Source organism: Heterodontus francisci, unplaced genomic scaffold (genome assembly GCF_036365525.1).
Source record: "Heterodontus francisci isolate sHetFra1 unplaced genomic scaffold, sHetFra1.hap1 HAP1_SCAFFOLD_59, whole genome shotgun sequence".
NCBI classification, from domain to species: Eukaryota; Metazoa; Chordata; class Chondrichthyes; order Heterodontiformes; family Heterodontidae; genus Heterodontus; species Heterodontus francisci.
This window is the reverse complement of record NW_027140758.1, coordinates 2,968,907-2,980,474: the sequence shown is the minus strand read 5'-3', so window position 1 is coordinate 2,980,474 and position 11,568 is coordinate 2,968,907. Positions and strand designations below refer to the sequence as shown.

The 11,568-nt window shown below is 44.1% G+C and overlaps 1 non-coding gene across 1 annotated transcript; it reads left to right on the top strand.

The window, feature by feature from the left end:
- The first annotated feature begins 3,175 nt into the window (after nt 1–3,175).
- trnat-ggu (transfer RNA threonine (anticodon GGU)) lies at nt 3,176–3,249 on the top strand. Its single transcript has one exon. It is a non-coding gene; the product is annotated as a tRNA-Thr (tRNA).
- The last annotated feature ends 8,319 nt before the right edge of the window (nt 3,250–11,568 follow it).

Sequence of the window (11,568 nt, the reverse complement as noted above, 5' to 3'; positions counted from 1 at the left end):
CCAACTATAAGGACAAGGGCAGCAAATTCATGGGAACACCACCACCTGCAAGTTCCCCTCTAAGCCACACACTATCGTGACTTGGAACTATATCGCCTTTCCTTCACTGTTGCTGGGTCAAAATCCTGGAACTCCCTTCCTAACAGCACTGTGGGTGTACCTACCTCACACAGACTGCAGCGGTTCAAGAAGGCAGCTCACCATCACATTCTCAAGGGAAATGAGGGATGGGCAATAAATGCTGGCTTAGCCAGTGATGACCACATCACATGAATGAATTAAAAAAAAATTATGAAAGCAACGGGCCCAGCAGTAACTAAATCAGCACCTTTGAAGACAAAGACAGGGACGATCATCACTGAACCTAACAAGCAGATGGAAAGGTGAGTGGAGCATTACCTTGAACTCTACATAACGGAGAACATTGTCATTGAAGTAGCTCTCAGCACCATTCCAGACTTCCCTGTCATGGAGGCGTTGGACAGTGACACCACCATAGTAGAGCTCAACAAGGCCATTGACCGTCTTGCCAGTGGTAAAGCCCTGGGAAATGATGGTACTCCACCTGGAATCATCAAAAGTGGAAAAGCAGCTCTGCTGCAGCATCTCCATGAACTTCTGTGTCTCTGTTGGAAGGGGAGATCTGCGCCTCTAAACATGCGTGATGAAAACATTGTCACCTTGTACAACAATAAGGGGGAATCGCAGTGACTGCAGCAATTACCGAGGCATCTGCTTGCTAAGTATTGTGGGGAAGGTCTTTGCTCGCATTGCTCTGACCAGATTGCAGACCCTGACATCACACATCTATCCTGAGTCTCAGTGCAGCTTCAGAGCTGGTAGATCGACAGTCGACATGATGTTCTCACTTCGGCAGTTACAGGAGAAGTACTGTGAACAGTACAGACCACTCTACATTGTCTTTATAGACATCACCAAGGCCTTCGATCTTGTTAGCAGAGACAGACTCTTCAAACTGCTGTGGAAACTAGGCTGCCCTCCTGAACTCTTGGGCGTCATCTCTTCTTTCCATGAGAACATGCACAGTTCCGTCAGTTACAATGGAGCAACATCAGACACTTTCACGATCAGCAGTGGGGTAAAACAGGGCTGTGTCTTGGTGCAAACTCTCTTCAGAACGTAGGAGGAGGCAGTTTCACCTGTCTAGCCTGATCTGTCATTCAATTACATCCTTGCTGATCATCTACCTCAACACCACTTTCCCGCGCTCTCCCCATATCCCTTGATGTCATGAGTATCAAGATTTCTATCAATTTCTGTCCTGAACATGCTCAATGATTGAACTTTCACAAACCCCTGAGGTAGAGAATTCCAAAGATTCACCACCCTCTGAGTGAAGAAATTCCACCCTATCTCAGTTTGAAATGGCCTTTTAAATGAAACTTTAAGGAATACAAGCCCAGTTTCCTCATAAGACAATCCCACCATCCCAGGGATTAGTCTGGTGACCCTCCGTTGCACTCCCTCTGTGGCAAGTCTATCCTTCCTGAGATAAGGAAACCAAAACTGTACACAATACTCCAGCACAATCTCACCAAGGCTCTATACAATTGCAGCAAGACATCTTTATTCCTGTACTCATGACCCCTCGTGTGAAGGCCAACATACCATTTGCCTTCCTTATTGATTGCTGCACCTGCATGCGAGCTTTTAGTGTCTCATGAACAAGGACACCCAGGTCCCTTTGGACATCAACACTTCCCAACCTCTCACCATTTAAGAAATATTCTGTCTTTCTGTTTATTCTACCAAAGTGGATAACTTCACACTTATTCACATTATATTCCATCTGTCATTTCATTCACTTATCCTGTCCAAGTCCCCTGGAAGCCTCCTTGTAACCTCCTCACAGCTCACATCCTTTACAATTGGCATATTCTTCTCCATGCTGCTATTTTAAACTTTCAGTGACTCAGATGGGGGTGTCCACCTGCATACCAGAGCTGATGGCAAGCTGTTCATCTTGGCAAGACTGCGCACCAAGACCAAAATGAGTCAGTTCTTGGTCTGTGAGTTGCTCTTTGCTGATGACGCTGTGCTGACATCCCATAATGAAGTTCATTAACAGCAGCTTGTCTATCGGTTCTCCCTGGCCTGCAAGGAGTTTGGACTGACGATCAGCATCAGGAAGATCAAAGTTATGGGCCAGGACTAGAGACTCAACCTTCCATCAACATCGACAGGCTCACTTTGGAGGTTGTCAACAGCTTCACATACCTTGGATCAACAATCACCAGCAATCTGTCCCTTGATACTGAAATCAGCACCAGGATTGTCAATGCTGCAGCTGTCATGTCAAAGTTGAGAAGACGAATGTGAACCGACAGCAAACTGATCGAAAATACAAAACTCCGCCTGTAACAGGCTTGTGTTCTCAGCACCCTCCTTTATAGTAGAGAAGCATCAACAACTTATGCAAGCCAAGAAAAGCAGCTGAACAGCTTCCACCTCCACTGTCTCAGATGGAAATTGGGCATCTCCTGGCAGGACAGAGTGCCGAATGCAGAAGTACACCAGCGTGCAGGGACCCGCAGCATGTTTGCCCTCTTGAGTCAGCGGTGACTCTGTTGACTGAGTCATGTGTGCTGAATGGATGACGGTCGCTTTGCCAAAGACACGCTCTATGGTGAGCTTGCTATCAGCACGAGACCAACAGGTCACCCACATCTGTGATACAAGGACATCTGCAAAGCGAGATCTCAAGCTGACTGGGATTGGAGTCAATGCATGGGAAGTCCTTCCTGCTGACTGGAATTCCTGGAGAAAGGCATTCAGGAAGACCATGGGAAACGCAGAGGACAAAAGAAATGACCAGATGGTGGGAAAGAGAGCTCAGAGGAAGGAAAAATTATCAGTCGACCTCGGGCCAATGATATTCATCTGTACCAGCTGCGGAAGGGATCGTCACTCACGAGTCATCCTCTACAGCCACAACAAACGATGTTTCACACAGAAGTGACGTACACCCCGGGTGTAGCCCATCGTCTTCCGAGACAGACGGTTGCCTATTACAATTACAACTACAGCAACAACTGCAAGAGCGAGTCAGAGGCTGGGAACACTGCCGTGATGAACTCAGCTCTTGACTCGCCAAAGCCTGCCCACTATCTACAAGGCCTTCCTCTGATTTCAATTACACGCACATTCGTGATCTGGCTCTGTAGCTTAGTTGGTTAAAGCACCTGTCTGGTAAACAGGAGATCCTGAGTTCAACTCCCAGCAGAGCCTTATTTCACAGTTGCAACATGCTTGAAAAGTTTCATGATCAACACTGACATCTGTGTCTTGTGAACTTTAATTCAAAATACTTAATGAATTTCAATCACATAAAAAAACAGCCTTGGTGAAGGATATGAGTTTGGAATGGCTGTTTCTCCTTGCACAGAATTTCAGTGCGAATACATCAATGTTAACTTCTTTGACATCAATTTGTTCACAGTTCCATTCAACCTGGAAAACAGCTTGATATTAATCTCAATGAAGAAGAGTGTTTGTGTCATTATGTGTTGCTTTTAACCGAGACTGGGACATGAGGCAAGTGGGAGGGTTTATCTGAGGTTTGGAATATTTGTCAGTCAGGAACAAGAAAAATCAAAGGAACCAAATAAGAAAACCTAAGTCTCATGTGGTTACCGAGAAACGGTGAGACGATATTAAACTTTGTTGTATTTAATACAACTGTGTGAACTTTGATCTTTGCGGCCTTTTATAAACAGTATTTGAAGGGTCTCAGTAAAAATGTTCAGTGTTGATGAGAGTGGGGTCTGGGTGAGCAGCTGCTTCATGTGACAGGGTCAGGACTGGATGCAGGAAGTTCTCTGACAGTCTCTTTCTGATGGGTTGAGTTGATTTTCAACTGGCAGCTGTTGCTGTTTTGATAATTCAAGTTCCCTCCACCGATTTTTTTGGACAGACAGTGCAGTATGAGGATGTTAAGGGTTAATGCTGAAAACAGTGGGATTAACCCCTCCCACAATCAGAGTGATGATGTAACAGTCACATGAGATGAGGTTTGGGAGGAGAGAGCAGCACCAAGGATGCTAGTTTCGGTGGCTTGATGAGTGTGTATATAGTATTGTGTAAATTAGAAAAGAGCTCTTAGTTCTTTCAGCAGGAAATGTGTCCAGAAAATATCACGAAACTCACAATTTCATTATTCAGGAGTTGGAACACAGGGATATTAACTCCAAGTGACAGTAGTGGTTTCATTTAACAAAAGAAAAGGAGAGAATAATATTGCTCATTGATTGAAATCCCCCAGTGAGGAGACAGTTAAACAGGTGATCTGTTGGGGCATCCTTCGATCCAAGGTTTCGGCAGCATTTAATCTCCCTTTTTGGTGAAATTCTCTGTTGTTTGCATCTTTTTTAATCCAGCTTTTATGGACCAGTGAAAAAACTGAAAAAAGTGAACAGATCTATCCTTTCTTTTCTTCCTTCTTCCCATCAGTTTCTCTTTTCTGTCCCAATTTAATCTGCTGTTTTATCCATTCCAATCATAATTCAACATTCCAATCTAATCTATTTGTTATTCCACAGTGTCTCTCCATGTGTTTTATTCTGTTGTATTCTCTCACAGTCTGTTTGATGATCAATTTTACATCTCACTCTCTGTTCTGGTGAAGATCAGAAGCAGTGTTATCTGTTTGCAACACCCGACAAGTCGGCCTGAGGCTGTGTCTCATCGATAATGTGGAGTTAGGAACATAGGAACACAGGAGCAGGAGTCGGCCATTCAGCACATCGAGCCTGCCCCACCATTCAATATGATCATGGCTGATCATCCACTTCAATGCCCTTTTCCCCACACTTTCCTCATATTCCCTTATTTCACTTGTATTTAGAAATCTGTCAATCTCTGCTTTAAACATACTCAACGACTGAGCTTCCACAGCCCTCTGGGGTACAGAATTCCAAAGATTCACAACCCTCTGAGTAACAACATTTCTCCTCAAAACTGTCCGAAGTGGCATGCCCCTTATTTTGAAATTGCGTCCCCTGGTTCTCGACTCCCCAACCAGGGGAAACATCTTAGCTGCATCTACCCTGACTGTCCTTTAAATATTTTGTAGGTTTCAATGAGATCACCTCTCATTCTTCAAAACTCCAGAGAATACAGCCCCAGTTTCCCCAATCTCTCTTCATAGGACAGTCCCACCATCCCAGGAACAAGTCTGATGAACCTTCTTTGCACTCTATCTATGGCAATAATATCGTTCCTAAGGCAAGGGGACCAAAACTGCACACAGTACTTCAAGTGCAGTCTCACCAAGGTTCTATACAATTGAAGCAAGAATTCACTACTCCTGTACTCAAATCCTCTTGTGATAAAGGCTAACATACTATTAGCCTTCCTAATTGCTTGCTGCACCTGAATGTTAGCTGTCAGTGACTTATTACCATGGATACCAGGTCACCCTAATACTCTATACCTCAGTTAATAAAGGAAAGGATTCCATTTACCTGCTGAACCAGCTTATTGACCTGCACTGCTACTTCAGGGATCTGTGGACATTCACTCCAACGTCCCTCACTTCCTCTACACCGTTCAGTGTTCTCCCATTAATTGTGGATTCCTTTGCCTTTTTTGACGCCTGCTCTCGCTGTTCCCTGCTCTCCGAGTGAACTCTTGCTCCCTCTCTCTCCTGGGCTCTTTATGCTCCACTCTGCTCTCACTGTTTCCCGCTCTCTTAATGTATCAATATTTCTTTGTCTTGTGTTTAATTTAAAATATGGATTAACTGTATTTTACAGTTGTAGGTTTTATTTGGTAATCCTGTGCAAGTTGTGGATTGGTATTCAATATTAAGCTCTGTGAAAATGATTGTGAATGAAAATATAACTTTCAATCTTATACATGGGCTGGTCTGCAAGCTCCAAGTCCTTCATTTTGTAGTAATGGCTTGATACTGTATCTTTCAGTCTTAATCTCTGTGGGATTTTTGAACTGGTATGTAATGCATAACTTGGTCTAACGTTCTGATGTACATTATTGGGATTCATAGGATCATAGGAAATAGGGGCATTAGGCCATTCAGCCCATCGAGCCTGCTCCAACATTCAAACAGATCGTGACTGATCATCTACCTCTCCGCCATTTTTCCCTGCCATCTCCATATCCCTTGATCTTGTTAGTATTTAGAAAGCTATCGATTTCTGTCTTGAATATGTTCAATGATTGAGCCTCCACAGCCCTCTGGGATAAAGAATTCCACAGATTTCTCACCCTCTGAGTAAAGAAATTCCTGCTCATCTCAGTCTGCCCTTATTCTGAGACTGAGTCCCCTTGTTCTACACTCACTAGACAGAGGAAACATCCTATCCATATCTACCCTGTTACACCCTGTAAGAACTTTGTCTGTTTCAATGAGATCACCTCTCATTCTTCAAAACTCTAGAGAATTTAGGCCCAGTTTCTGCAGTCTCTCATCATAAGACAATCCCACCATCCCAGGGGATGAGACCGGTGAATCTCTGTTGCACTCCCTCTGTGACAAGTCTATCCTTCCTTCGATAAGGAAACCAAAATTGTACAGAATACTCCAGGTGCGGTCTCATCTAGACTTCATACATCTTTACTCATGTACTCAAATACGCTTTCAATGAAGCCAACATACCATTTGCCTTCCTAATTGCTTGCTGCACCTGCAGACTAGCTTTTTGTGTCTCATGAACAAGGACACCCAGGTGCCTTTGGACATCGACACTTCCCAGCCTCTCACCATTTAAGAAATACTCTGTCTTTCTGTTTATTCGACCAAAGTGGAGAACTTCACACTTATTCACATTATATTCCATCTGCCATGTTCTGCCCATTCATTTAACCTGTCCAAATCCCCTTGAAGCCTCCTTGCATTCATTCTGTACCTTTGAATTCTGTAAATTTTGCCTGTTCTATTTCAGATTTTATATTTAAAATGTGACCATGGTGACAGAGTTTATTTAGATCTGATAGTGAGTTTGTTTTTGGACTGTGATTGATGTATCAACCTGTCAGCTGTACTGAATTGGAGTGAAATAGAAACAACTTCTGTCTCTCCTGCTGTTGTTTGACTGTTGGATTGAAAATGTGTCTCTCTTGACTTTGGGATCAGTGTCTGTCTGACTACATCTTTTGTTTGTTCCAGTGGAACTGATGAGCTGGCAGTATCTCTATGCTTTGGGAGTGATCCTGTACCGACTGTGTGTTGGAACGAGATCACTGCACTTTTCCTTGTGTCCAAGAATCACCACATCCAGTCAGGTTCCTTCATGTATTTTCCTGCAGGAATGAAAGAACTGGTGAGATAGAAGATACAAAAGCGATCAATGTAATCGTCCCAATAATAATCATTATGAACAATCATAAAATGAAAACCAGGAACACAAACAGTGTCAGTGTCTGACTCCACTGCAGTACTGCAGTATTCAGCTTCTGTTTACCAGGTGTTTGCAGTGGATTTACAACAAGTTTGTGACATTCAGAAACAACACAAGCCCTGCACTGCTCAATGACTGGGACTGTCCGATAGAGCAGTGACCTTTACACAGTCACATTTCTATTTCAACGGAAAACAAGCAGCCACTATTTAAAATGTGCCTTTCACACTTCTCACCTGGTGTCTGCAATAAATGCTCTTTGTCTAACTGTCCACATCGTTATTTTGCGGCTATTTTCCCCCCACTGTTCACAATCCAACAAACAGTGAGAGACTGGAACTAAAGCAGGAAAATTCCCTCTCCTTTGGGTGGTGAAATTGTCAGTGATTTTCAATAGTGATTTCTTCCCATTGTGTCTCCCTGAGCCTGTACAGACACTGTCCGAGAATGAACTCTCCCTTCCCCGTGTCCCCGGCTCACTCCATGTTCCGGGAGCAGCTCCTGCTCCACAGTTTCTGTTACAAACACTCCCCGACTCCCCCTCAACTTCCCACCACTCAGTGCTAATCTCTGAGCACATCTGCGGACACGCTCCCAAAGCAATGGCTGCTGGAAGCAGATGCTGTTTGTTCCCTTCCCCCGGGCCCGGGAAGTCTCCATTAGCAGCTGATTTAAAGCATCTTCCCCTGATTGAGTGAATGGCCTCACAGACTGGGTTGGGGAAAGGATGCGCAATGGCTCCACCCCTCATTGTGACGTCCCACTGGGGGCGGGGCAACACAGCGCGTGCGCAGATCTCTGCAGCAATTCAGCATTCAAACATCAATGGGAACTTTCCCCATTTCACCCTCATCAAAGTCCCAAAGAAAGTGAAGAGGGGCTTGGACTGGAGGGAGGGACGGGGTAGGGGGAACCTAGAACCCAGAAAGCTGCCCACTTGCCACATTTTGATGCTCAATTTGCGGTCATTCCCTGCAGGGGGTTTGTTATCATTGAGCCCCTCCTGGTAAAACAATCCGATAGAAAGAGGGGAGAAGGGAGGGAGCCGGTGTGTTTGCTGGGACCTTGCAGAATTCATTTCAGCAGCAAAAGTCCCGGGTTATATTAACCCGAGTGAAACACGCTGTCAGTGAGAGGAAAACCGAACGGCCCTTTTCATCTTTTCATTGGAAACAAAGTAGAGCCGGAAGTGCGGCGAGCAGAGCAGACACACAAGCTCAATGACAGGAGAGCTCGGCCGTCCCTGAGTTTCAACTCCCGGCTCTTCCATTTCCTCATCCACACTGTCTTTACTGTGGATGTTCAGGGGTTCCTTGTCGGATCTGAGGACTGTATCCATTAAACATTCTGAGTCAGGAGATCCACACACTCTCTGTTATCAAGATTTATGGGCAGGAATGTTTCAAAACTTTGTCTATTAAATCATTGTATTATTCACAGAACTAATGAGGCAATTGGTTCATTATCCAGGCCTTGAACTTGGTTTGGGTAGACCGAAAACTGAGAGGTTCAGCACCTTTTCAAACATGCACTGCTGGCTGTGTGGCCTAATGGATAAGGCGTCTGACTTCGGTGTATTTAACGAGGTTATTGGAACATTGTAGGTTCGAGTCCTGCCACGGTCATTTTGGGTGATCAGTGTTTCGCACCGCAGCCTCACAGCTCCAGCGACCCGTGTTCAGTCCCTGTGCGCAGTTTGTGTTCTCCCTGTGACTGCGTGGGTTTCTTCGCACAGCCAAAGACTTGCAGATTGATCGGTAAATTGGCCATTGTAAATTGCCCCCAGTGCAGGTCGGTGGGAGAAGAATGATGGGGCTGTGATAGGGAATATGGGATTAATGTCGGATTAGCATAAATGGGTGGTTGTTGGTCGGCACAGACTTGATGGGCCGAAGGGCCTGTTTCAGTACTGCGTCTATTAATAAATAACTGACTTTTTTGATGAAGTAACAGAATGGTTGATGAAGGGAAAGCAATGGATGTTGTCTACATGGATTTTAAGAAAGCGTTTGACAAACTACCACATAAAAGGCTGGGGAACAAAACTGAGGCTCCTGGAATAGGAGGGTCAGTATCTGCTTAGATTAAAAAATGTATGAAATATCAAGAAAAGCGAGTTGTGGTATTTAGTTGTTTTTCAGAATGGAAGATGGTGGACAGTGATGTCCACAAGTGTCAGTGTCAGGACCACCATATATATAAATGACTTGAATATTGGAATCACAGAATCACAGAATTGTTACTACACATTCACAATGCTTCCAATTTTCGTATCATCCATAAACTTTGAAATTCTGCCCTGTACACCAAGGTCTAGGTCATTAATATATATCAGGAAAGGCAAGGGTCCCAACACTGACTCCTGGGGAACTCCACAACAAACCTTCCTCTAGCCCGAAGAACATCCATTGATCACTACTCTTTGTTTCCTGTCACTCAGCCAATTCCATATCCATGTTACTACTGTCCCTTTTATTCCATGAGTTATAACTTTGTTCACAAGTCTGTTGTGTTGCATTGTATCAAACTCCTTTTGAAAGTCAATAAAAGCAAAATACTGCAGATGCTAGAAATCTGAAATATAAACAAAAAGTGCTGGAAATACTCAGCAGGTCTGGCAGCATCTGTGGAGAGAGAAACAGAGTTAATGTTTCAGGTCAGTGACCATTCAGATGCTGCCAGACCTTTTGAAAGTCCATGTACACCACATCAACAGCATTGCCCTCATCAACCCTCTCTGTTACCTCATCAAAAAACTCCAGCAGGACAGTTAAACATGATTTTCCCTGAAGAAATCCATGCTGGCTTTCTTGAATTAACCCACATTTGTCCATGGGACTATTAATTTTGTCCCGAATTATTCTTTCGAGAAGTTTTCCCACCACCAAAATTGAACTGACTGGGGAGTGAGACGAGGTGAGTTGCTCCAACAGAGAGCCAGCACGGGTTCGACAGGCCGAATGATCTCCTTCTGTGCTGTCGCCATTCTGATTGTATGATTCTAGCGACAACTGTTGGTGGAGAGGCAGTGATGCAGGAATGTGTTGACAGAAAGGTGAAAGTCTGGGCTGGTGTGTGTTTGCAGCATTTGCAGCTTGTGTTCGGGTTTGTGAATCAAGGTGATTTGGAAGCTGTGTTCCAAATTGAAGTGTTTATTGGAAGCAAGAAGTTGATGTAAATAAAGAGTAAAACGTGTTAAGATGAAGCGTGGTGTGAATGTGGATCGCAGCAAATATAGTGTTGGTGAATTATTTGTGTGAATAAACTTCCACTGCGCCCTCTGCTGCAGGCTGCTGTTTATATCCAGCTGTGTATTAGTGCTGTGTGTTAGCGAGATAAATGTTTGTTTCAACGCTGTTTATAAAGCAATAGCATTGCACTCAAACAGTCCCAGACATAGCAACACACGTACAAAAGCAAAATACTGCAGATGCTGGAAATCTGAAACGTAAACAGAAAATGCTTGAAATAGTCAGCAGGTCTGGCAGCATCTGTGGAGAGAGAACAAAGTTAATGTGAGCTAAGGAAACAGACCTGAACTGTTAACTGTTTCTTTCTCCGCAGATGCTGCCAGACCTGCTGAGCATTTCCAGCATTTTCTGTTTTTATTACAGCAACACAGGTGTTGGGAGGCTCAACCTGGCTACACAATGTTACAAAGACGCTGAGTAACACCATCGACAACAGGACAGAGAAAAACACACAGAAAACCAATAGACTGTGAGGAAGCAAAACTGAGGGACAGAGAGAGAGAGACAACGAGACTGAGATGGAGAAACATGATTGTATTCTCCCTGTTGTCTAAAGGTATTTCCTGGTGTGTAAATATGTTTCTGTTGTGTAAAGATGTACCCTGTTGTTGTGTAAAGGTTTTCCATGTTATTGTTTTATTTTCTGTTACTGACCGTCTCCTCACTGTGACCATTTGCCCTGGTTTTATTGTGGCCAACATCACCATCTGGTGGTGGAGCGGAGGCTCTGCAGGAAGGGGTTGACAAAGTGGGAGAGACTCGGCTGGTCCGTGTTTGCAGCTTGTGTTCGTGTGAGCAAAAGTGAGTTGTTGCTGATTGATGTGTTCACTGGAAGGAAAAAGCTGATTGCAATAGAGTGCCTTTGGAAGCATCTTGTCATTTTGGGTAAATACTTGACGTATTGAAAGTGAACGGTTTGCATTATTGCAAAGCATAAA